The sequence below is a fragment of the Fukomys damarensis genome, unplaced genomic scaffold (genome assembly GCF_012274545.1).
Source record: "Fukomys damarensis isolate Sample0158 unplaced genomic scaffold, DMR_v1.0_HiC HiC_scaffold_28, whole genome shotgun sequence".
NCBI classification, from domain to species: Eukaryota; Metazoa; Chordata; class Mammalia; order Rodentia; family Bathyergidae; genus Fukomys; species Fukomys damarensis.
Window position 1 is genome coordinate 30,795,158 of NW_022900940.1, and position 24,273 is coordinate 30,819,430.

The window sequence follows — 24,273 nt, forward strand, 5'->3', positions numbered from 1 at the left end:
TTGCCATTCACCTGACCTGGTCTAGATGGAGGTTTCTAGAGCCTGGTCATCTCAATGGCTCCTGCTCTGGGCTGCCCTCCTACAGTCATGGGTCAATTGTTTGTCTTGAAAGGCTCAGCTTGTTCCTTCACTTTGCATTTGGGATATGAGGTCCTGCTGAGTTTTTCGCTCCCTACTAACTTTTCAGGGGAAAAAAATCCTTCCCCTATTTCCCGAGACTAGTGTATGTTTTGTAAAAGGTTAGCATCTTCTGAATAGTGGAGGTTTTGCAGATTGAGCGAAGCTCCTGCTTATCCACTGTCCTAGAGAGGTAAATGGGGCAATCATCTATCTAACATCTATCTATCTATCATCTATCTATCTATCTATCTATCTATCTATCTATCTATCTATCTATCTAGATTTGTCTATTCAAACTTGTTTGGGAGCGAAGAGACTGGATGTGTATGAATAGAAAGGCAAACCCTCTGTGTGGCAAGAGAACGTTGAGGTGAGAGAAGGTTTCCAGATGTCCAATCTCCTGGCCCTACCCTACCCAATGTTTGGAACAGATTTATACCTTTTAACAAGTATTTATGGAACACTTATTAGGTTCAAGGTGGAGTACAAAGTTTAGAGGATACTAAACAAAACAAGAATAATAGTAACAAAAGCTTTGCTCTCTCTCCTCAGGAAGCTCATAGACATATAAAAAGATATAGAGACATTTAAACAAAAAAAGAGACAATGTGGTTATAATAATATCTAGCCATGTATTGAACATTTTGAATGCTCATGAAATCTTGACAACGATTCTTCATGATAGGTGCTATTATGTTTACGATGTGCAGGATGAAGTACAGGGAGATTAAGTAATTTGAGCAAGGATGTCCAGCTTTTAGCAGTAGACATGAAATTTGATATAAGGAAAATCTGTCTCAAGTCTCTGTGTGCTTAACTCTTAGCCAAAATTCTCTCTCCTCCCTGTACAAGGCTGATGGAATCCCCATCTATCCTTAAAGAAGAGGAACTAATTCTTTTCTTTTTGTGGTGTAGAGATGGACACCCGCTGGAGTGAAATGAATTCTGAAGAGTGAATAGAGTTCTCCCAAGAAGACAAGAAAAACAAAAGGGTGTTGCTAGTATTGGTTTGTCATCTTCCAGCAGAGAAGCCAAAGAATGATACAAAAAGAAAGGAAATAAAGCCTGGTCTTCCTGTATTACAAACTAAGAACAAGATGAAGCAGGAGATACAGTTAGAGAGGGAGACAAGAGCCAGTTGTGAAGGGTCTTGTAACTGGTATTAAAAGATGACACCATGGATTAAGGAGAGTACATCAGTCGTGTAAGTTGAGAGTTACATCAGGATGTAAGTTGAAAAAAACAGAAAATACTCCAAGTGTTTACACCAGGAGAGACTTGTTATGGACTTTCACACATTAATAATGTAGGAGATGAGAGCTGAATATGGGATAGTAGGACAATCTAGGTATTAATCACACCGGGAAGCCATGAGTCCTTCAGCTTGGAAGCATAAAGAAGGCAGTAGGTGGGAGGCATTACAGGTGCGAGCTGTACCATCTGAGCCTGACCTGTTAGAAAGAATACAGCTGTCACCAGAGATGCTGCTGAGTCATTAGAGTAGGGATTTGAAGGGAGAAACCTTCCCTGGTCTGACTTGTGTTTCCCAAGGGAAAAAATATTAACACAAGCTTGGAAAATACTTTCTGAGAATGAATTCTCATCCCTCCCATATGAATCAAGCAAGGAGAAGAAGAATGAACCAGAAAGGTCAAAAGACCTAGCACTCGCAGGAGATAGGGTACCACTGCAGGACTGTGATATGTTGCAGCTAGTTGGTTACCTTAGATACAGATTATATTGCAGAAGACAAATTTAGGAATAGAGATTAATGAAGTCACAAAGATGAGTAGAAACATTGTTGAATTTGGCATGGTTTAATAAGAACTAGAATTAAATTAGGGACTTTGGTCACACTCACTATGACATCATTGTGGGGAAAGATTTCATAACAAGGCAACCCCACTAATTGCAGTAAAAAGATGATGAATGTGGTTGTATTAAATTTAACATTTTACTTATCAAAGACAACATTTAAACAAGCTGAAAGGCATGTTTTGGTATGGGTGGAGAGATAATTGTCACATCTACAACTAATGAAGGAGAAGTTTCATGAATAAGGTTGCTACAGATCAATATAAGAAAGAAAAACATCCAAGTAGAAGAATAGACAGAAGTCACGCATGTTTTACAAACAAGAAAACTTCAAAGGCTAATGAATATATAAAAAGATGCTCAATATCAGTAAAACCTAAGTGCAAATTAATACCATCCTGTGACACAATCTACACTAACCAAACTGTAAAAAATTACAGTCACCCTCAGGAGGGCGAAGATACTGAGAAATGAGAATTTTTACTCACTCAGTAAAATAACATAAACATTTAGGAGAGCATTGTGGTATTATTTTGTAAAGTTGAAGCTATTCATTTCTTTTCACCCCAGCTAGAAACTATATCAGTAGGCAGATGAACAAAAGATATTCCTGTATATATCACCAATAAGATATTTGTAAAATAATGAATATTGTGTGTAACAGTAAAAGTAAAAACAATGAAATATTTAAAAATCATATACTATTTAAAAGCCCATTCTTAGGAGACTAAAAAATTCAAACAATGCAATTCTATAAGGAAAGCAAGCAGTTCTACAAAAACTGTTAAATCTTGAAAATATGAGGCTTCGTAAATATACTATCATAGAAGTACATATACAGTATATTACCATTTATAGAAAAAATGTAAAAATCAACCGGCCTTTATGAATAACAAGTTTCCTTAATTGCTGAATGAAGAAGGTGGAACAGAAGTTTCCATCTCCCTTTAAAGTTCTAAAGTTGATAATGTCATTGTAGAGATGGATCTATCATCTGCAGATCTTTCCACTTTTATGCACATAGTCGTTTCAATGCCTGAAGTCCCCAGCCACACACCCTGCCTTTTTTGCATAATTGATAACAGAGTTTCTGTCCTGCATGAAACACCTTATTTCTGATTGCTGTTCTTCAAAGTAATGGGTCTGCTGTAATTTCTCAGCTGTCAACCTGAATGTTGAATGGGGACATTTTGTGTCCTCAAAGTGCTTCATCTACCCCCTTGTCATTGTACATATAAAACAGAGCTCATTATACTTGGTAAAGAGTCTAGGGTATTTGATTTTAGTTGACATTTAAGCATTAACTGTTAAATCACGTTACCAACTAACAATTTTATTAAGTGCACTTTATTGCAGTCTTGAAGAAATAGCTTACAAATAAAATTCACTTTCAATGTTAAAAGGCAGAATGGTCCAACAACTATATTGCTTTGAATTCACATTGATATTTATTTCTAAATAACACTCTCCATAATTTTATATACTCACTCTAGGGACATTATTTCATATCCATAGTTCTTTTTGTAAGTGATTGGGATAAACTATCTTTTGCTGTAGTATATTTTTCCTTTAAGGATCTTTATTTTCAGAAGCATTCTCTTTAATAGTGAAATGCCCAGTCTTGAGGGAGATGTCAGCATCTTCAGTGTTAGAGGAGAGGCATCACTCCACAAAATACTATGGAAATTATGAAAGGAGTTGTGTGCAGATAGTGGCAGTAACTGCACAACAGTGTAAATAAGTGTGATGTTACTGAATTGAACACTTACATGTGGTAAAAGTGATAAATACTGTTTTCTCTATATTGTGACAGTAAAAACAGCAATAAAGCGATTGTAATTGGGATGCTGTAGCTATTGCTTCCTGTTGTGAAGCATTCATTCTACAGATTTACATTTTCTGACTCCCACTCTTTTGTTCTTTTTAAAATTTTTATTAGTAAATGTTTGCAGCACGTAATGATTACATTCTTCACAGGGAGTTGGTTTCTGTGCGTAATACCTCTTGATTCCTTTTAGTAGCTACTATGTTAGAGATATTAGTGTTTTTAAAGATATCAGAGAAATGTGGGAGACTAGATATGATGGCCAGAGTTCAAATCTCAGCTCTTCTATGCTACCACCTTGTAATATTAAGAGAAGGCACTTAACTTTCTATACCTTTTTTTTTTTAACGCAGCTGTAAGAGGGGGCTAGTAATGTCAATCTTATGGAGGTGTTACTCTAGGTAAACTGAATGGGGTTTTGGCTGGTTGCTATGATTTATTATTTCTCAAATTTTCTATAATTTATTTTGCACTTCATTTATTTATTTATATATTGAATTTCTCATGTAAGAAGAACCATGTCATATTTAAGCTTGTGTGTCTGATTTACTTCACTAACATTATGTTTCAATACACATCCATTTTCCTATAAATAGCCTGTTTATCCTTCTGTGTGGCACAGTAGAAATCCACTGTGTATAAATACCACATTTTCTATATCCATTCATTTATTGATGAACACATAGGCTGCTTCCAAGAGTTAGCTACTGTTAACTGTACCACTGTAAACATGGGTATGCATGTATCAGTGTAATATGACTTCTTTAACTTCTTGGGGGAAGATACCTAGATGGGAATAGATGGATCAAAGGAATTTCTATATTTAGTTTTTTGAAGAATCTCCACATTGATTTTCAAGGTAGTTTTGCCAGTTTATACTCCCACTGATAGTGAAGAAGGGTTCCTTTCTCCGTGCATCCTTTCTAGAATTTGTCATTATTTCATTTCTTCATGGCGACTATTCTTTATGGGGTAAGATGAAATTTCAGTTCTTTAATCTGTGTTGCATTTCTCTGATGGCCTATGAAGTTGAACATATTTTCACGTATTTATTGGCCTTTTGTACACCTTCATCTGCGAAGTATCTATTCCAAATTTTGATTGGCTCTTTGGGAGATCTGATTTTCTTTAGTTCTTTGTGTGTTCTAGCTATTAATTTTTTTGTCTTAGGAGTAGCTGGCAAAAATATTTCCCATTCTTTGGATTGTCTCTTCACCCTATTGGTTGTTTCCTTTGCTTTGCAGAAGGTTTCCAACTTGTTGTGACTAATTTGGTTGGTACTGGGTTTATTTTGTTGTTGTTGACATTGTTTTTATGCAACTGGTGTTTTGTTCATGAAGTCTTTGCCTACAACAGTATTTTCAAGCGTTTTACCTATTTTCTCTTCTAGTATATTAAGTGCTTTTGTTTTAATATTTAGATCTTTGATCCATTTTAATTTTAGTTTAGCTCATAGTTAGAGATATGGGTCTAGGTTTAATCTTTGTCGTGTGGATAGTCTGTTTTCCCAGCATCATTTGTTGAAGAGATTATCCTTTCTCCAGCTAAAGTATTTGATCCCTTTGTTAAAGGTAAAGTAGCTGAATGTGCCTGGAGTTGTTTCTGCATCCTTCGTTGTGCTCTATTTCTACAAAAGTCTGTTTTTTGCCAGTATTATACTGCTTTTATTGCTGTAGCTTTGTAGCATAATTTAAACTTCAGAATTGTGATGCTTCCTGCCTTGCCCTTATTTCCTGGGTTTGCTTGTGCTATTCTAGGTCTCTTCTGACTCCATATGAATTTTAGGATAGTTTTCTCTACTTAGGTGCAGAATACTATTGGTATTTTGATCAAGATTGTGTTAAATAGGCCATATAATAGCCCACAAAGCATGCTGAAGTAAATGGCAAGGAAACAAATTATTCCATGCATATTATCAGATCATAGGGCAATGAAATAAGAAATTGGCAAAAGAAACCACAGAAACTATGCAAATATATGGAAATTAAACAATATATTTTTGGTCACAGAATAATTTAGGGAAGAAATTAGACAGTTCCTGCAATTAAATGTTAATGTCAGTACAACGTACCACAAGGTATGGGACTCAATAAAAGTAGTCGTAAGAGAGAAGTTTATAATAGTGAATTATCATGTCAGAAAAACAGACTGAATTCAAATAAGTAACCTAAGGATGTACATCAAAGTCCTAGAAAAACAGGAACAGTAGAAATCTAAAGCAAGTACAAGGAAAGATATTATAAAACTCAGAAGAGAAATTTATGAAATTAAGACTCCAAAAATAAAAAGAATCAGTGAATTGAACAATTGGTTCTTTGAAAGAATAAACAAACTAAAAAAACCCTTAGCCAATCTGTCCCCCAAAAGGGAATAAAACCTCACATCCATGCAATTAGAAGTGAAAAAGGCAAAATCACAACAGATTCTACTGAAATCCAGATCAGTGGTAACAACTTGGAGAACATGTACACAAATAAAATGGAAAATTCAGAATAAATAGATAAATTCTTAGGGATACATATGAACTACCAAAGTTGAAACAAGAAGATATAAAAAGTTTGAATAATCCATTATTAAAGAAATTGAAGAAGCAATAAAGAAATACTAAGAAAAACCAGATCATATAAGATTCTCTGCCTCACTGTCCTCTAGTTCTGAAATTCTGTCCTCACACTTGCCACTTCTTTTGCCCGTACTTTTAATGTTAAATCTCCTGAATTTCTAATTGAAACTTCTTCATGGACTCTAATTCTTTGCTAAACTGGTCATTCCTGTTTGTTATCATTTTGTTTACTCAGCTAGATTTTTATTAGTGTCTTCTCAAAGCTCCTGGATCCTTTTAGTTATTATTTCCATTATCTGTTTAGTTATAGCTTCTGTGATTCTGCTGAGTACATCTTTGATCTGTTTTCTAACATTCTAGGCCATCCTTTTGAGTAATTTGGGTGTAAGATGTGCTATTCTCCCTTGATGCTTTGGGGGAGCTGAGAGTTTTGAGAGGCATTTTGTTGCTTTGTCTTCTCCTGTTTCCCATTGGCTTGTTTTGTGCTGTGTTGCGGTTTGTAGTTGCTTAGAGTGTAAAAATTATTGCCGGCAAAGGGATCTCTTTAGTCACTTTTCAGTGATGTACTTTAAGCATGGCTAGCTATGGTCCTTTGCCTCTACCCCAAGGTCCAACCATTTTTATTAATTTGGGAGGGCAGGATGAAGTGTTATTTACCCAAGACCAAGTTTTGTGACAATGTACACTTATATTCTTAATGTCACAAGGTAATCTGGGTGTAGGCTTACAGAGAAGATCCATTAGTAGGAATTATGAGACTCTGGCAATATGAAGCAAATCTACTATAGTAGTATCATTCAAGACAAATTAGATATTTACATACCAGAAGAATCACCCTAGAGAAGAAATCCACAAGGCTAGTATAGATATTAAGACAAACCAGGTACTGATTTTTAGCTAATATGTTCTGAATGTGACAGTTATACTTCCACTAATGGGAATGTGAAAAACAAGAAGAAAAATTTGAAACCTTAAACTATATTTGTGAGAAGGAACAGAGAAAAGTTAATATGAATTTCATGGGGAAGTAGAAAGATATTTATAGAATTAGATAAGGATAACAAAAATTTAATGAGAAATCAAAGAAAAAAAGGAGAAAAAAGTTATATGGAGAATACAATAAGAGAGGAAAAGTTAAGGGAGGAAAAAAAAAGCAAAAGAGAAAAAGAAAAGAAGAAAAACTGAAAAGAGGAAGCAAGGAAAAAAAAAAAAACAAAGAATTCCCTAAACCTCAATAAAGTAGTAAAGAAGAAAGAGAAAAGGAAAGAAGGCAAAAGAAAACATACAAAAAATTTCTGTGATTTTTGAATGAATGATTTTCTTCTGGGATCTACAATTTGTGGTTCTGATCTAAGGAGTAGGGTTACAATGCTGAGACTCAAATCCAGAGCAATGCAGGTGGGGCCTGGCCTCTGGCTGTACAGGTGGGGCTTGTGTCCTTTAGCTCAAACTCCTTAATGAATCTCTTTCCAGTCTGCTCCCTGCCTACATCTGTCCTCCTCAAGCTGCTCTGAGTCCTGGGTTCAAACCATCAATTCTTTCCCCGAATTGTGCCCAGTATTCACTGTCTCCACGGATGTGGTGGTTGCTTGGATGGAGACATTCACAAACTGTTGCCTGTTGAAGTAGTCCAAGGAGAGCAGAATGCCTCTTGATCCCTGCCGGTCATAGGAGCTGCCTGTCCGTTCCACTGCTTTTCTCCCTGCGGTCCTCTGGATTCTCCAGCATTCACTTTGTCTCTATAGGTTAGGTCTCCCTTTCCCTTGAGTTACGAGATGCAAGCTGGAAGCCAGGGAGAAAGTTCAAGCTCTCACTTTCCCTTTCTACTTTGTGTTGTGTCTCTTCAATTTCTCTGTAGCTTTTAATTTTCCTGTCAGATCCTTTCTCCTTCTTTTTTCTTCCCCAACTTGATATTTTCCAGTGTCTGGATTCTGAATGTTGGGTAGACTGAGTTGTTGTTGCTCACGGTTACGAGATGCAAGCTGGAAGCCAGGGAGAAAGTTCAAGCTCTCACTTTCCCTTTCTACTTTGTGTTGTGTCTCTTCAATTTCTCTGTAGCTTTTAATTTTCCTGTCAGATCCTTTCTCCTTCTTTTTTCTTCCCCAACTTGATATTTTCCAGTGTCTGGATTCTGAATGTTGGGTAGACTGAGTTGTTGTTGCTCACGACTTTTTCTAATGAAATGAGTAATTTTGAAAGGAAAAAAAAAAAAAAAAAACTATCCAAAGTGGAAAACAGAGAAGAGATGCCTTCTTCGTGGTGTGCAGCAGCCTCTGCCAGGTCTTCCTCCAGGATACAAGCCAGAAAGCACAGGTCAGCTGTTGTGTGAGAAGGTATGGGAGGGGCCCAGGCTGCCATTCTTTCTCACCTGTGGGAATGAAGTTGTGGCCGGCAGGATTTGTCCAAGAAGCAAAGCAATGAACCAATCTCCTACTTTCTCTCCTTCAGCATTCTGTGAATAAAATACTAAGGCAGTCTTTTATTTTCAATAGTTTTATTCTTTTTTGTGTTCATTGTATTCTTAGATTTATATTTAGAAATTAGTGACTCTAGACTCACTTCTTAGTCTCTGCCCGCGATGGTCTTTTACTGTTTGTGGACACAGTTCTGGAGGATTGGACCCAGCTTTCAGAGTGGAGTCCATTTACAGGTACACAAACTCATCTTGTTATCCATTTTGCCTGTGTGATTCCAATGTGGCAATTCTCAGTGTGGAAATACTTTCTATTTCTGGTACCCAGTTATGCTTCTTGTTTGAAAAGAAATAGTTCTGTTAAATTTTCTTTGTAATCAAATGTGTATAGGCCAGTGTATAGGCACACAAAAATGGCTAGAACATTTTAAGGAATGAAATTATATATTTTTGCAGAAAGCTATTGTGATTAAGGTCTATGAATCCATTCATATATTTAACAAATCGTATTCCCCTTGTGCCATCCTTTCTGGGCATTTAGAAACTGGGGGCAGAACTAAGCAAAATTGGCCACACTGTTCTCAGGTTTAGTGTAAGATTTGGAAATAAAGATGCATTATCTTTTCCCCATTAAGTTTATTGGTACAGTGTAGATATACAACACAGTTACATTCATCATTGGGATCTTGTACCTTTACATGATGTAACTTGGTTCTTATTTTTTCCCCATTCCCCTGCCTTCCCTTCAACCTTTCCACCCTTCCCTATTTACAAAGACTTTGTTGGCGTGTTTTTCCTTTTGTCATACTTTTTCCTTTCTCTTACCCCACCCTCCTCCCTACTCCTTTAGATATTTTATTCCTATTTCATGATATCAGTTATACATTTTTATCCTTAAATATACACTGCTAGTTTTTCACACCAGAGAACTATTCAGGATTTACAAATGTTTGTCCTATGTATTTCACTTAGGAGTATGTCCTCAATGTGCATCCACTTAGCTATAAATGTCTCTAGTTTCTTGTTCTTTACAGAGTCATTATTTCTGAAAGTTTTAATGCAGCCAGCAGTTTTAACACCGAGTTACATAGAGAAAGTGAATGAAAATTTTTCCAAAAGTGAAATATTGCAAAATCAAATGAACCTACCAGGATGTGGTCCTCTGATTGTTGAACTGGATTCTAGAAGAGTGATATTCTAAGTAGAAGCTGTGCAAATGAAACATGAGCATATTAACATCGCTTGAATAGGTACTCAAAGAGTTGCCTTTATTAGTATGAGTAACTACAAGGGTATGAGGTATACAACTGCGCTTATATACACATGAGGAATTTGCATTTCCTTTTCCTTCCTTCCTCCCTTCCTTCTTCCTTTTTTCCTTCCTTCCATATTTTTTGTGGGAATAGGGATGGAACCCAGGGCCTTCACGTTGTGCTACATCTCTAGCCCTTTTAAAAATATTTTTATTTTGAGGGAGAGTCTTGCTCAATTGCTAAATTTTCTAGGCTGGGCTCACACGTATGGTCCTTTTGCCTCAGACTCCCAGAGTGCTTGGATTACAGGTGTGAGAACCACATCCGGCTTTTGGTTTTTGAAATTGTGGGATTGTTTTAAGTTCAGGAGGTGATTGCAAAAGTAGAGAGTATGAGTTTTGAAGTCACAGTACTTGAGATCAAACTTAGCACCGTGACTCTGAGCAAAGTATATTATTTCTCTCTCAGTTTCTTCAAATGGGAATAATGGCAATGCTTATTTCAGAGATATTATAGTAGAAAATGATATAATATATGTGAAGTGTGTATTTCAATGTCATGAATAAAGTAAATATACACAAACATTAGTTATAATTATCATAACACACTTTGCTTTTAGCCAGTTAAATTATATAGTTAAATCATCCACTGCAGGAATTATCTCCTACATATATTTATCTCTATATATTTTTAAATGATAGGTGCTCACTATTCCATTGTATGCTATTTTCTTTTGAATAGGTTTAATCATTAGAAAATTCATTTTTGTTGTTGTTCAGCCAACATCTGTGATCCCTAAGTTCCACCTATTGTTTCTGCCTCATGAATCTTCATATAATATGAAAACTTTCTTCCACATGGCAGCATTTCAAATGCAGTATTTAAAGTTAGTATTGCATTTTCCTTAGATTTTGTCATTTCCAGGATAAATCTTCTATGTTTGGATTAGGTTATAATCCTTCATTTATTTGAGAACGCTTTTGGCTGGTTAACCGAATAGCCATTCTCAACTCCATTTTTCCCATATCTGCCTCCAAAATAAAATGTGAAAAGTCTATATTCAGTCACACCATAGCTAAGGGCAGCCTTAAGACTTTATCCTGGCCAATGATGTGTATGGAGAATTTAGACCAGAGGCCTCCTAAGGAAGAGGTTATGTTTCTGGTGAACGTGATAATCCCAAGTGGCTTTATCCAGCTCCTTTCCTCTTGTCTTCACTGAGAACATGACCTGTAGAGTTGCAATAGTCATATACTGCAACCCTACGATGATGAGTTTGAGGGCAAGACATCATCAAGGGAGGGCCACAGGAGTGGAATCACAAATTACTATGTTCAGCAGCTGACTAATATTTGCAACCAATTCTGTGTGTGTGTGTGTGTGTGTGTGTGTGTGTGTATCTGTGTGCGTGCTTGATAGTAACTGTATCTCTGAAACCATTAATTCTCAAACTTTAGCACACACAGGAATCATGTCTAAGGCTTTTAAAATGTAGGTTAGTGGGCCCCTACTGTGGGGTTTTTCTGATCTGGAAAGGGGCTCTGGAATTCACATTTCTAATATCCCAGGCAATGCTAATGTGGCGCTGGTGGTGGACCTGTGAAAGAACATTTTGAGAACTCCTGTTTTAATCCAGTTTAACCTGATTTTCTTTTCTGTGCAGATCACGACTTTCCGTACTTAATTAAAACAAAATTAACTGAGTTTTGAACTGCTCTCTGAAAGTGTTTCATCAATATTCAGAGGAGGACATTTAGAACTCTTTTGTACACCAGAGAGCTTTTTATCATACTACTTTCACCTCTATATCAGCATACTTGTCTGAGTCACAGTTTAGTGAGACAATTATCAATATAAGGGGTATTTTAATGTAATTTTATTTCTTGCAGGACCTTGTGAAGATTCCAGGAAAGCTAGGATATTGCCACACTTTCCAAAGAGTTTATAATCCATAGCGAAGTACACAAAGATACGAGAGTGGCCATTCCCAAAGGTTTTCAAATATGTTAGTGTATCCAACTTTCAAGATAATGTGAAGTAGACAGGGAAGCTATTGCCACAATCATTTTACATTTAAGTTGAGGTCTACTTGGTTATATAATGAATCTCAAGAAAGCCAAATAAGTACAAATATCAAAAATCAGATTTAATAAGTAACAAAATAAGATCTAAGAATTTTAACTCCTAATTCAATGCATGACACATCAGAGAAATTATTTGGCTGCTTCCATTTCTTCCTCTTTTAGGTCAATACAAAATAAAATTAATGTTATTGTTTCATTAATAGTTTATGGTGACAGATTTCCACTCAACCATCTTGAAAGACAACTGACTACTTAAAATTTTTTTACTAAAAAAACCTGTTTTAAAATGTAATCTTTCAACTGATAAGAGATGCTCTGATCTGCCAGGTGCTCTTTGTGTAAATTTGCACAAAGATGGCCAATTTAGGTGACGAGTGGAGACTGCAGTCCCAGACATCTGCTCTGGCGTTGGACGATATGGACCTCGAAGAAGGGGACCTTACTCCTTAGCTGCAGAGCAGAGGATCGACGCTGTTCATGCTCCTCAGTGCTGTGATGAAAACACCAACACTTCCCACTGGAGCTGGATGATGGAGCAGAAAGACATTTTGACAGGGACAGCAATGTCAAAGGTAACTGAAATCTCAGTTTGCTGCATATGTACTAAAAAAGACTCACTTGCAGCGAGGAGAGACTCGTTGACTTTGTTTTAAATTTTAAGACCTCTGTCCTTTCCCCTTTTGCCTGCCTTTTCCTCACCATCCATGAGCAAGAATGGGCACTCAGCAAGAAGCTGCTGGAATTTAGGGGGTACTTCAGCTATTGTATTGTTGTTGTTTCTTTATTTTTATGCATATTAATTGCAGATATAGCATACTATACATGTGTAATTTTCCATCCATTTTAGAGGGTAAAAATTAATCCTAAAAATAGATATTTATATATAGTCTAGTACAACATGTACAAAATAAAGTAAAAGTTACAGTTCTTGCCCTGGAATTGCTTATAGCCTAAAACAGAGAAAACTAACATTGACATAAATGTTTCTGAATATAAGCAGGCAATCCTTAGTTTATTACACCGTTAGTGAATATTGTTCATTTGTACAGTTAAATTTTAAGCAATCTTCTCCTTAATTATCCTTTGCTATTTTAGATATTTTAAAATTCATGAGATAGAGAAATAAATACAATAAAAACATCCTAGTTTTAAAAAATTTAGTTAGTATGCTATAAATAAATATGGGTTGAGAACCATGAAGCAAAAAGATTTAAATAGAACAATTGCCCTTTTTTAGCATATTATTTTAGAAAAAAAAAATCAAAGTATGAATTTAAGTTCTGTTCAGGGGTAGAATTCTAATTACTGCAAGATATTGCTTATGTGGTATAATTTGCATAGTGAAATATATATTTTTCTCTTTCTGATGATTGAAATTCAACCATTAGTGATTTGTTCTTTAGGTATAAACATTATGGTCTTTCTGTAGGCCTTTTAAAATGCAAATGAACATGGAAGAGTACAAGCAAATTAAATTCTTTTGTAATTTAGCATGCTGCAAGTAGATGGTTTCCTTTTTCAGTACAGCAATATAAATGTTTTTAAGGGTCTGGAGTGAAATACACAAAGAAAGACACTAAAAATTGGGAAAGGGAAAATTTTTTAAAGTGTCAAGTGGAAAGGCTCGAAATCCGGTCTCCCCTCTTCACTAGACAGGCTGTAGATATTCCTATTTTACTATTGTATACATGTGTTGGTGCTAACTGCTGTAGCAAGTACATAATTTCAATGAGTTTAACCATAAAGCAGTTTATTCTAAAAGGATGTTAGGTATGTGGTGGTTTTCTTACATCCTGGGACCTTTGCATTCTCCGCTGTTCCTCTGATTAAAATCTGCAAGGACCTGGGTAGGGTGAGGGTGGGGGGAAGAGCATAGGTCAGGGGCAGAATGAAAAGTATTTGCTAAAAACTTCGGGAAGTTTTGGGGCCAGTATCTGAGGCCAATGTTTTCTGTTGTCAAGTTTCAGTCAGCATCTCATTGTCCGGAACTAATCATAAGGCCTTTTCTAGATGCTAGGCAACTGGGGAAAAATGGCAGTTTTTTCATATTTCTAGGAGGGAAAGTAATGATTTAGTGAACATATAGTACTTTTCTGCCACTGCTAGCTTTCAAAATTATTAATAGAAATAATCCTCTTAATACTAGAAGTAGAACAGGAATTGCCTTGGCACTAAACCTCTTTGCCAGGTAGGGGCAATCCATGTAAGAGTCCAGTAAAACACTTTCTCTTATCCTCTTCTATTCTTGACTCATATCCATAGTTAAGCAATAAGCACTGAATGAATCCCTGTTGTACCAAATATATACAATCATCTCTGTTATTAACACTTAACAACTTCACACTGTGGGTAAGACCCCGTGGTGCCTACTTTTAAAATAGTTAATAAGTGCATAAGAAAATTTCTTATCTGGCATAATCAGAATCGGTTGGCAGAAGTCAGATAGAGCAAGGTATATATAACTGAAACCTTTTTATTTTTAACTTAGTACAAATGAGCGTACATTCATTCACTAATGCTTACATGTAGGTTAAAATTCTTCCTCTCATCTTAAGTGTTTGCCATCATTTATCTTGCATAACTTGTGATGCGTACTCGGCCTGGAGCACATTGTCTAACAGCTACTTCCTCTCATGTGCTGCTGAGAGCCTTTTTCCCCAGGGTGTCTTCAGCATCCCAGGTGAACTGAGTGATTCTCTGCCTTCCCAGTGGATGGTGTGAGGCATGTAGCCTATTCCTGGCTTATGAGATGCAAAAGAAACCTGTGGAACTTCTTTGAAATAATTATTTGCTCTTAAAAAATAATACATGGATGAGAGTTTGGGTGCATGTGTCTCATTTGTACCTTTGGAGACTGATTTATATAGATGGGCTTCCTTATTCTGTTGCAGTGATTTTGAGTCTAGGTGTGGCATAAAAATGAAAATGACATAGGATGGCTTGATGAAGCTGTTTGTATTTCACAACCCAGAGCTTTTCTTACTTCAGGACTTCTGGCTAAGAGGAATGATAATTCTATTATTCTGTGTAAGCTATTTAAATAGAATTTGTTACTTCCAGCTCCCAAAAACCTTAATTAAAAACACCACAAGCCCTAGTTTGGGTTTCTTTAATCTTCAATAAAACATTAAGGATATTTATTAAGACATCTCATGTGAACAATCCTTCCAGATTATTACAATCTTTCCAATCTTTTCAGCTGTCTCACTGGCACCTAATTGAAGAACAGGGTTTTTTGTTTGTTTGTTTGTTTGTTTTAAGGCAATTTATATTTTGAAAAATTAAAAAGCATTAAATTTAATTTTTATAGATCCAACGTGTCTTTTCCACACTTATGTCTCATAGTTTTTGTAGTTTTAACTAAAATAAATGACTACAGTAATAAAATGAAGCTGGTTGAATCATGGAAAACATGCTGTGATGGAGGATAAATAGCTCCCAACATGCTAGGTGTCAGATGTGCTGAGTTCGTGTCCCCTGAATTTTGAAGAATGAATTACTAGGGACAAGGAGGTTAAGTGTCAGAAAGGTCTACTAGGAGAAAGCTCCTGAGCTACAAAAGGGGTCCTGAAGGGGTTACCACAGAGGCCATTTCTCTAAGAATGTTTTATAGAGCAAAATCATGAGGTGGGTACAATTAGGGTCACATAGTATTACAAGTATAGTCACTTAGCTAATACTGATCCAATAGGGAAGAGAGGCAAGTAGCAAGGGTATATGGCTAACATCATCGGCTTTAACTTATCGATAGCTTCTAGCATAGAACAAAGGCATTTTTGGGGAAGAGTTGGGTCCAGAAGTTCTGGTCTGATGAGATGGACATCTCACGCCCATCTGGACTTACTGGACTCAGTAGTGCTAATTACAGTATAATCTCAAGTTGCTTTTTATCCTTTAGAGAGGTGTGCAGGCCTGGCCCCTGCATCTCCATCTCGAGGCCTGGTCTTCTTCAGATGCACCACCAGCCACCAAAAGATGTGTTCTCATCTTTTGCACTGACTCTCTCCAGAACTTTTCCCTATCTGCCTGCCTATTAATTCCTATCTGACTTATCTGTCTATATTAATACAACTTAACGGTAATTACTGTGAGAACAGTAATTGTAGGCACACTAAAAATGGCCTTTGGCCAACTGAGAGTCTCCATGGGTGGGAGGTGGGGGCATCTGATTCTGATGGGATGGGAGACTAAGGCTATCAACTATCAACCTATCTTTTCCACTGTTGATTGCTGGTCAGTTAAGACCTAGGCATTGAATTATGCAATATGCAATTGCCAGTTGTGTTTCTCAGAATGGTCCAATAGTGGCAATTACATACATATGCATCAAACTAAAGAAACTTACAACTTTTCCTTGATTTTCTAGGAATTTAAAATCCCATAGGAAGCTAACAAAAACATCATGAATACAGGTGAACATGTACGTTATTGTTTCACTGATGTTCTCTCTGTTTTGTTTTTACTGTTTCTTTTGGAAGCCAACACCTTGGTTCATTTTCAAACAACTGCTCTTAGGCAGCTAGAGCTATTTTGTCCAGCTCTACAGAAAGCTGGAAGTGCCTGAAAATGGACATCTTCCTAGGATCCCTTAATTGATGATGAATGGTGAGTGGGAAGAGAAAAGCACTCCTTCCTCCCCCCAGGATTCCCCTCGATGACAGGCTGAAGAGCCATATAGGGATGTCACCGCACGCTTGCTCGGCTTTCTACTCTCTCCTCCCCTCATTCCACTCTCCTACTGATTTCTCACAGATAATTCTCTTAATAAGTCAGTTACACAGAAATCCTCAGCTCAAAAGTGCCTCTGGAAAACCTTCTATAAGACAGGAATGACAAATACAGACTGAGTGGTATAGATAATGTGTTAAGAGAATTTTAAAAGTAAAAATTGTCACTACCAACCGGGACTGTTAAGAAATGTAGCAGAAACCGGATGTTGTGGATATCTGTGTAGCCAGCCAATGATTATGGAATGACTACAATGTGCCCATTGGTGGTAATGGAAAATGGAGGGCTTGCTAGGATTTAATTGATTACTGGACCACTAAGAGCTGAGGGTTTGTTAGCAATACAAATTCTTAGACCTCAACCTTGCTTTATGAGAAATTCTGGGACCGAGCTCCAACAACTAGTGCTTTTATCCTCTCACCCCAATCTCTCTGTCTTTTCAGTTCACTCTCATCCTTTCAACTTCCTACCCATTGATCAAAAAGGATCCAAAAGAATCCCCAAAGAGAATAAATATGTTTTTTATATTTAGCCATTACATTGATTTTTCTTACTTTGCATGAACTCAAAACCTTTTTCTATTGACTATAAGACTACAATCCACCCTCAATATCCAAGTTCTAATTATTTTGAAACCTTTTTTGATATAGTTTTAAGAATATTTTCATTGCTACCCCAGAGTTTTACTAATAAAAGGAAAGGGCTTTTTAGGGTTCTTGTTGGTTGGTTATAGAAAAACATACTAATCAGTGTTCTCTCTTGTACACCTGTGAAGTTCTTTCTTAGGATTTTTTTCCTGTTGTTTTCATTCTGGTAGAACGGACATGCTGGTGCTGTGCTATTCCACATCCAAAACAAATGGAAGAAATTTTGCATTAAAGATTTATTCTAAAAAACTATTTAACAACATCTGATGCCTAGATAAATATGGCATAATTCCCTGCAGTCACTTGGTCTGAGATGGTATGGTCTGAAAAGATGTAACACAGAGTGGTCACAGTCTCAAGAGAGTTAAAGAGAGAAAGATTGCTTTGGGGTATTTCAGAAGGACATTTGCCCCTGAAGGTACATATGTGAAATAGGAAGAAAAGAGCCAAAGGGGTAGAGGAAGTGGGAAGGGTAGGGGAAAGGAAAGAAGGGGAAAAATATGAGAAAAGAAAAAAAATGCAAACAAAGTCTTTGTAACTAGGGAAGGGTGGAGGGGGTGAAGGGAGGTCAGGGGTATGAGGAAGAAATGAGAACCAAGATCTGTCATTAAAGGTACAAGATCCCAGTAATGAATGTAACTGTACTGTATACCTAAAATGTACCGATAAACTTAATGAGAAAAAAATGTTATTCAAACACTACAACAGTGACGCTCACACTTCAGTACGTATCAGAATCACCTGGAGTGTTCCTTAAAGCCTGCTCGGACCCACACAGTTTCTGCTTTGGAGAGTCAGGGTCCAGAGCCCGCCCCACGATCTATTTAGTAAGTTGTCAGGTGAGGCTGATGCTTCTGGCCCCAGGACTTACTTCACTTTGAGGACCTCCGCTTTATGGGAAGAGCGTCCTCTAGAGGGAAAGATTAGAGTTAGGCAGGAACAAGAAACAGGTTTTGTTTTTGCTTCTGATTTCTTCCCGTTTTAATTCTGCATAGATTTTCATAAAAACCTTATTTTTCATACTTCTAATTTTCCCAGAATTCTCGGTGTTCATTCCCTTCTAAATAAAATCATAATAATTAACCAGATATTGAAAATCTTCAGCAGTATTCATAACCTTTCATCTCTATCCCTGATAATTAGTTCATTTGTTAGTCCAAAAAAAAAAAAAAAAATCGAAGCCTCCAGGCAGTTCGTATTTGCTCATCCTGTTTGTTTTCCAGGGAATGCTCTCCTGTCCTCACTACTGCTTTTGTCTTTTAAAGTTCACTGCCTTCTTCAAGACTCTACTAAATTGCTTTTCCTTCATTAACCTTTCTCTGATGAAGTGATAGTTTTTTATCCTGAACTTATTGTACATATGCTTGTATTTAAAATTTTTTTCAACGCTTTTCATTGCCACACTTTGAAGCTGGGAAAAGAAAAAGCATACTTTTAATTTGTGGTAGAGTTTTTAACCCTTATTTCTATCCTGTGAGGGTGGATACTAGTGTTAACCCAATTTTACAGATGATTTACATCTAATGTTAACTTCTATGATGTCAAAATGATTTTAAATATATTTGTGTTTCCCCAAAGGACATATCACAGTGCTTTCAAATAATAATGTGTATTAAAATACTTGCTACATTCCAGATAATCATCTTGGTGTTCTATAACACAAAGTGATAAAATATTCAAATACTCGAGCAAGTTAGTGCCACAGATTTTGCCATGAACTTGATTCTGATCATTAGGAATGATAGGTCAGTGTAAAAGTATGAAGACCTGGCTCCCTGTCACCAGTTCAGGACAACTCTGCAGGGCTGATTCAGCCCAGAGCTCTCCTGGGACAGCACAGGCCTCTGTGAAAGCTGTATTTGTCATTCAGCTTCCCTCTTTACCCAAAACCTGTGTCCTTTACTCTCACAGAACTTGATCTCAAAAGCTCTCTCTGCTGATATTTCATATTTCTGCATACTAATTCCATGTGCCCATGGTCTGTTTCCTAAGAAACTCAGTCTCAGACACAATGCGTATGGGTTGACTACATTTATTAACTTTATTTTAATTCTTTTAGAGTCAGTGTTTCAGAGAGGAAATTATACGTGCCTTATAATCAGAGAGATGGAAGCTGATCAAAGAATTAATTTGAATCTTTGTTTACTAAGCTCAGAAAAGGGATCTTATGAGGGTTAAGAAGGTACAAATAATGCATCATCATGGTGTGTAACAAAATTCAGTGCTCAGTACAAGGTCTTCAGTGGGTAACACTGAATCATTAGAAAGCTACACGTTTACAGCACTTCATAACCACTCCAAGACATAATTTTCATTCACTGTGTTGCAATGTTGTACCTTGCCTTATAATTGAAAATTATTACTTTAAAAAGTCACCTGAATTCTAAGCTACCCTGAAGAAATTTCCCTCCGAGTTTAAGTAGGGAATTGTTTCCAAGCATAAGAGATCAGGATTTATTATTGTATATTCTCTCAAATATGTGGAGTATAAAAAAGATGAAATGAAAGCAAGAGGGAGATTATTATCAAACAGGAAGAAGGCACGAGGGGGGAAATGATGCAGAAGAGGTTCCTGGGGGAATGGACATAAAACATAACGTACCCACCGAGACTCAGTATTTTATGAAATTAATAGGTAGTAATGATAAAATGAAAAACTTTTGGGCTTTGCAGATCTTTGCCTCAGACCATGACGGATATGTAACATAACTGACCCCTGACGCTGGCTCTGTGTTTACCCACAACCATAGCTCTGGCCCGCCCTGCTGATGTGTCTGATATGCCTCCCTTGATCTCGACTCTTCTCTTCCTACGATTACATCTCGGTACAGTTTTGGCATTTTATTACAAGCATTGTTTCAGTTATTTTTTATTTGTACATGTTCATAGTACATAACAATTACATTCCTCTTGGGAGGTCAGTTCACGTACAGGTGCATAACACATCTTAATTCTTTTTCTCCTTCCCCTCGAGTCCCTCCCCTTTCCCTGCATCTTTTGGTCCCTTTCTCTTTTATAAAAGATGTTTCCCTTTTCCTATTATATGGTTTTCTTTTTTATTTTGCTCTGCATTTATATTTGACTTTCTCATATAAAAGAATCCATGTGAGGGCTGGGGATTTAGCTCAGTGGTGCCGCCACCTGCCTCGCAAGCACGAGGTCCTGAGTTCAATTCCTATTACAAATAATAATAATAATAATAATAATAATAATAATAATAATCCATGTGCTATGTGTGTGTCTGCTTTATTTCACATAGTTGTGTTCATAGCCAGTGCTTTTTAATAGTAAAAACCTAGTATTAGAGTTTTACAAAGGAGAAAACTAAGGCTCCAAGAGTTTAATTATGCCAGATATCACAAACTGCAAATGGTACCATAGCAAATCACCCTGGGGCTGAAATTTTTCAGAGGCCATGTGCTGCAGTTCAACTCCATGAAATCCCTTGCTTGATGGGCCTTAATTGCTGCTTTGTTGAATACGAGAGCTAGGTAGACCATGCTGCGTGCTTTATTTAGTTCTGTACTATGTCTTCAATGTTACTAGGAGAGTAATAACAATTAGGATTGTCTTCATTGTGATAAATGTATGTATATGGAGGCAAGTTCCCGCATGACTTAGTAAATTTCCATCCCACCTTTTGTTGAGTCACTATGATATCTATTATAACTGTCTCCAAATATTTCTCCATTGTTAAACTCATAATGATATTTCTTGTTGCTCAAAAGATATCAGTAGAAGACCTCTTGTCTGTTTTCTGGGACAAAATAATGTGCACTTGTTTCCCACTTTCATTCATTCCATTTTAAAATATCAATGTCTTCTTTCTATTCCCTTGTTCTTTCTTCTAAAGAATAGGTAACCCTTTGCTAAGATTGATTGCTTACACACTTGGTTCACTAGTTCTGGATCTCCTTCAGATATTGCTCAATCTGTTCTCCCTTCTTTGACCTGAAACTTTTCTCCCACACCTGTGGTCCCTTAGCCTTATCAACAAAATATCTTTATACCTTGCCTTTCTTACAGAGGAACCATCTTTCTTCAATTCTTTCATACTTGTGGCCCCAATCTCTCTCATGTTTAGTTCTATGTCAAGCTTCTTTAAAGAATAATTATCCTTCCTTTAATTCCTTTGCCACTCACAATCTTGACATCTCACTAGTACAATTACTTTCTAGGACTCAGTCAATTAACTCTTAAGCCATATCCTCTTTCAAGATGAAATCAAAATTGTTCTCAATGTAAACATTCCTTTACTGTCTCCTCTATTACAGTGACCATCTCTGTGACAAAATGTTTTTCTAACTTGATTTTTATGACATCGGAATAACAAAACCTACCTAGCCACCCCTTTACATCCTTTGATTGTGCTCTGGTGTCTCTTCTTCTTTTACAAAATAATTAATTAATGTTCATAAAGATTTTTCATGTCTTCCTTAACACTGTGTCAAACCTGAAGTGGTTAACATGATACATATGGTCTCTGCCCTCTTAGACTGAACAGGGGAGTGCAAAGAAACATGAATGAGAAACTAGTATATTTATTTCCTTAATCCTCATAACCACGTTGCGTGGAGGGTACTTTCACGCATGTTTTACAGACGAGAATACTGAGGAAGGGGAAGGTCATAAAGCTCCGTGCTGTTGTCTTGAGCACTTTTTATTTCATTCCCTATCCTACTTCATCTACATCCTGTCATTCTTCCAACAACTGAATTTCACGTCTATATTCAGAGTGTCCAAATACAAGAATGAATGCAGCTCATGCACAGAACTCATTTGCTCAGAGGAAGGCTGATGTCTCCAACTGCATAAACACCTCTGCCTGAACACATCCCTCAAAGCCCTGACTGTGCATGTCCCAAGAGGATTCAGTTTCTGATAGCCCTTCCCAAGCAAACAGGTGTAATACCAGCCACCATAAATTCCTTCTTAACTCACATGAACATCACAGTTTTTCTAGTTCTGTAGGTACAAAACTTTAGAGGTATTTTTAACTAATTTCTCTCTTCCATGTCATTGCTACATATCATTAATATTCCTTGGTGATATCTTTTTTGTTGTTTGGTACCAGGGATTAAACTCAGGACCTCACGCTTTTGAGGCAGGCAGCGGCACCACTGAGCTAAATCCCTGGCCACAGTGATATTTCTCTTTTAATATCTTGACATTTCCTTTCCCACAAATATTACCATTGCTCTTCCCTTCTCCACCCTTTACGTGGGGTTTCACTACCTATAAATGCTTCCTGCAGCCTCACTATTTTCTGGTTCTAAGTCACACGATCAATCTATTAAGTCATATTTTCACCGTGGTGTGCTTTGGTTGAAGGTGGTCCCCTACTCGACACACGGCTCAGTGAGAAATGACAGCCCCACTAAACATGGCCTCTCTGCTCTTTCAAACCATTTCTTCTACCTTCCTGCAGGTACCGCGAGTTCTGGGCAAAATAGTACATGAACCCTTTCCATTTTTCCTCTGCCTGATGAAATCATCTCACATGTTAAGGCTGGCTTGAAGACCTCCCTTCCATCAGGCCTCTCTGCCTTTTAAACATTGTGGTACTGTTTGGTGCTCTATTGTGGCGTCACAGGCTAATTCGGCATTTATGGTCTACTGTCAAAACACTACTCCAAAGCATCGACGGGGCCAGATTTTGTTGACCTAAGCAAAGGCTTTACCATGGTAAATGCTTAGTGAGTATTTTCTCAATTGGAAGTGTGAGGGTTAAAGCCAGATGAAAACATGAGGCCAGGGAGGATGTGCCACAGGAAATTCAACAGTCCCTTAGGTTGAAAGGCAGCACAACTTTGGTGTATTGACTACATCTCTCTATTTCTTTTTCGTCTTGGCATGTGCTCTTCTGGCTTTCCTTTCTCTGCTTGATAAGCAGTTTGACTGCTTACTACGTATTTGAACAAGGTTGCATATCTGTGAAAGTCAACAACTTGCTGGGAAGGGGAGAGACTGCTCCTAGAGGATATTACTTACATTTTCCTTCTAAATGACTGTCTGTTGGGAGGTCTTTGTTTACATATTTTTTTCAGAGCTTCTTTTGAGAACATGTAAAATGGTGAATTTTCAGTATTCCTCTACCTGGTAGTGAAGCTCAGCATTCATACTAATTTTATGAAGAGTAAAATTCAGTAACTATGTGAGCATAGCACTCATTTTATCCTTTTGGTACTGTGTTAGCGTTTATTAATTGCTCGGCCTCCGCAGCATCCTGGTACCCAGTGGAAAACAGTACCTCACAGAGTTATCACACAATTTCTCACAAGCAGCTTAATCTGTGAGAAAGCAATTCAAGCGCGGTTCTCAGATCACAGCCCCTGAAAACCTCTGTGAGCGCAGACTCTCAGACCACACTTCGAACTTCTCTGAACTTCAGAATTCCAAGGGGATTTCTGTGCCCGCTCAAGTTTGAGAAACGCATCCGTAAGCGCAGGAACAGGACAACAGGTGGTGTGGCAGTGGTGGAGGTAGGGCTATCGGCTGGGAAGGGAAGAAGAAATACCTGCGAGGTTTGTAGGTGTGGGTCTCCCCTGCATATCTGCAATGCCTGTATCCAATTTGTGCATCTCGTCTGAGGTTGTTGGGGTTAAGTGTTTAAAAAGGCACGGGGCGTTTTAGGTACTGTACTTAAACCAGGACATAAAGGACCTAGGCAGCAAAGGAAAGCCGTTTTGCGAGCCTCCAGAAGCAGCTCACTCCAGCTCATTTCCAGGGTTTCTGGTTTCTGGATTCATTTCTCCTCCCGTTTCCTGTATCACTCACGACCCACTCACTCCTTTAGAGCTGTTCCGCGCTTCTAACCTGGCCGCC

The 24,273-nt window shown here is 37.3% G+C and overlaps 1 protein-coding gene across 1 annotated transcript in view; it reads left to right on the forward strand.

The window, feature by feature from the left end:
* The first annotated feature begins 12,571 nt into the window (after window positions 1-12,571).
* Window positions 12,572-24,273, forward strand: part of Znf385d (zinc finger protein 385D) — an 867,824-nt gene continuing 856,122 nt past the window's right edge. The window contains exon 1 of the mRNA XM_033756963.1: window positions 12,572-12,645. The gene's annotated coding sequence lies outside the window, so the exon portion shown is untranslated. The remainder of the gene's footprint in view (window positions 12,646-24,273) is intronic.